The 3,253-nt window shown below is 54.6% G+C and overlaps 1 pseudogene; it reads left to right on the top strand.

Annotated features, from left to right (window-relative positions):
• Window positions 1-586, top strand: part of LOC103600472 — a 1,784-nt pseudogene extending 1,198 nt beyond the window's left edge.
• Window positions 587-3,253: the final 2,667 nt, after the last annotated feature.

Below are 3,253 nucleotides of genomic sequence, written 5' to 3'. Positions count from 1 at the left end.
GGAAAAAAAAAAAAAAAGGCCAAAGAAACAAACAAAGCTAAACAACCTGAAGGCAGGGGGTCTGGCCAGGCTCCAAGGACCCCGTGTTTTCCCTCCCAGCACAATGTAGGTTAAATAATACGTCCTGCTCAGAACGAGGCTCCTGCAGGGTAAGAGGGGTCCTTCCCAGACGCACCTCTGCTGAGTCTCCCAACTCCTGAGGCCTCCCAAGCTAGTCTGGCTGCCCCTGGCTTCGACTGTCACCTTGACCCAGGTCCGCCTCTGCAACCTCTACTGAAGGGACCAGACGGAATAGTCCTGCCCCCCACCCCAAATATTATTGCTCCCCACATCCTGCTCAGTGGAAGAAAGAGCACAGGCCCTGGGGTCACTCAGATGGAAAATCAACTCCTGGCCCCCCCGCCGCCTGATCGTGAGATTCTGTGCAAGGGACAGTCTCCCTCGAGCCTCAGTTTCCCCATGGTTTTCTCATCATCAGCACCATTGGCACCATCAGCATCCTCCTCACCTCACAGAGGTGTCGTGAAGTGTGAACGAGTTAGCACATCAGCTAGCATCCAGCAGGCGCTCAATGCATGTGGAATAAACTAGTGGAGAAAGGATGAACTGGGCAGAAATTCCAGAGACATGTTTTGGCTCAGTATGAACTAACTATCAGAGATGGACAAGATGCCCCATGAAGGACTGAGTGCCCCATCAGTAGAGGTGGGCAAGTAGAGACTGGGAAGACTTGGGGGATCTTGCAGAAGGGGCTGAACCCTCGGGTGGGGAGTGCAGTGGGGGATCCCCCAGGCTCTGTCCCTCCGACCAGCTGAAGGCTCTGGCCCAGTGATTCTACCTGGATAATACACATTAGAGTGGTATCTGTGGAGGAGTGCCTGCAGCTCAGGTGGGGCAGTTGGAGGTGGGGGGCCCACAGCTCTCTCTCCATTACCTATAAGGGTAGCAGGCCCTGGGGCAGAGCAGGTGACATAGCTTCTTTGCCTGGCCAAACTGTAGTCAGGCTTCTAAACCTGCTGCTGGGCCCATCTGTGCACGTCCTTGTAAAATCCAGTTTTAGCAAAAGAACTTGCTAAGTCAGTTTAACCAGAGCTTCTCATCCCCAATATCTGATCATCTTTGATATCAGATCAGTTTCCTCATCCTCCACCACCTCCCAGGTGATGTCTGGTCACCCTGGCCTGTCTTTGGCAAGAATCCTGTCAAGTCCATTTAGCCAGAATCCCCCTTACTGCTCATGTTTCCTCTTAGTGATTTCCATCCACTGACCCCCTCCCCACTCCATGGCTATAAATCCTCACCTGCCCATCCTGTATTTGGAGCTGAGCCCAATCTCTTCTCCCGCACTGCAAGACCCCACTGCAGTGGCCCCTGCACCTTTCACAATGGTCCTGAATAGTCTTCCTTACTGAGCTTTAACAAGTATCATTGAATAATGTTTTCTTTAACAGAGGCCACAATTCAAATCCATTCAGTTCCCTCCTTAGGAACTGACCCCTGCCAGGACAGTGGCAGAGCTGCACCTGCCCCAGCCACACCCTGCAGCGTGGATCCATCCAGCACCTGCTGTCAGCCCAGCAGTTTCTGCAATGGTTACTGATAGAATGAGGCCAGGCAGGACTGAGGCCGAGGAGTGGGGGTTGGGATGCTTAGCCGGAGGCTGATGGAGGTTCAGAGCCTTCTCCAGGCAGTCAGAGAAGCCATGTGGGGGAAATGGACCAGAAAGAGCTGATAGGAGTTTGTTTGTAGAGACAAAGTGGTAGCTGTTCACTCAGGGGCACGGCATGAGCACAGGCGGGGAGGTGAGAAAGCCCAAGATATTTTGGGCATGGGACCTGGACCCATGTGACTGCAGTGGAATTTGATATCACAAAATAAGGGGGGGGGGCACATGGGAAAGAGGTTGGAGCCAGATCCTGGAGGGCCTTGAATGTCATGCCCAGGAGTCGGGACCTGGCTCTATGGGCACTGGGGAGCAACTCGTGGCTTTTGAGCAGAGTAGTGACTTGTGCAGCTGAGCAATTAAGGGTGATTCCTCTGGATAGATAAGGAATTGGGAGACACACCAGGAAAGAGCATAGGATGGGAGGTCAGGGAATCTGAGGTCTTCTGACTTGGTTTCTTATCCTTTGAACTCTATAATAATGACACATGATAGGCGCTCAATCAATATTTATTGAATGAATGAATGATAAATATTGTGATATTTATTTTGCAAACATTGTCTTAATTCTCACTATAACCCTATGAAGTTGGCCTCATTCTTCCCGGTTTTACAAATGAGAAAATGGAGGCTCAGAGAGGTTGAGATACTTGCCCCAGGCTGCACAGCACATAATGGTGGAGCTGGATTCCAGCCCAGCTGACCCCACTTGCCATCTCACACTGCAGTGCTTACCCAGTGCTGGCCCCAATGCCAGGTCTTGGGGACACACAAATGAGCAAGTCCCAACCATGTCTCTGGGAGCCCCTGGATTGGAGGCCTCAGTTTTTCCCAGCCATGGACTGAGGGGTGGTCGAAGAAGCACTCAGTGAAGAGGCTGTGGCCCCGTGGAGAGTAGGGAGGCCACAGTAGCTGGGGGAGGGCAAGGCTGGGATGGAGGAGGAAAGGAGGTCCCCCTCCCCCCAGAAGAGACTGGATAACTGTGGGGTGTCCCGCAGGAAAAGGAGCAGAGGCTGGAGCTTGGTGAGGGGAAGGAGAGGCTGACATGCTGAGGGGCAGGAGCAGGTGTGGTCTGGGGCCGGAGGAAATGAAACCCAGCCCCGGTCCCTGGCCCTCGGGTCCTAAACACAGGCGGATGGGGTGGGGACTGCACCTGAGGGCCTCAGGTGGGTGTGGAAAGAACACGCCGCCCACATCCATCCTCCTTCCCCTCCATCTGGAGCCCCTCATGCACCTGCCCCTCCTGCCCGGCTCACCCCGGGGGTGGGGGTGGGGGTTCCAGTCCCGGGTGGAAATCCTGGTGGGGGCTGTGGAAATGAGCTGTAGGAAAGGGCTACAGTGCGTGGGCAGCAGTGTCTGGAGCAGGTGAGGGACAGGAAGCTGGCAACAGCCAGGCTCCCTGGAAAAGCCTGATGGGGATGAGGGCAGGAAGGGTCATCACAGATGGTGGAGGAAGGGGCACTGGCCTTGGAGCCACCAGGCTGGAGCCCTCCTCTTGGTTCTGCTCCCCACCAGGGGTGGGATCCCTGGCAAATTCTTCCCCTCTCTGGGCCTCAGTTTCCTCTTCTGTGACATGAGGGACTCTGACGC

This window comes from Galeopterus variegatus, unplaced genomic scaffold, assembly GCF_000696425.1.
Source record: "Galeopterus variegatus unplaced genomic scaffold, G_variegatus-3.0.2 Scaffold3363, whole genome shotgun sequence".
In the NCBI taxonomy this organism is placed as follows: domain Eukaryota; kingdom Metazoa; phylum Chordata; class Mammalia; order Dermoptera; family Cynocephalidae; genus Galeopterus; species Galeopterus variegatus.
Note: the sequence above shows the minus strand (reverse complement) of the source record. Positions and strands in the feature narration are given on the sequence as shown.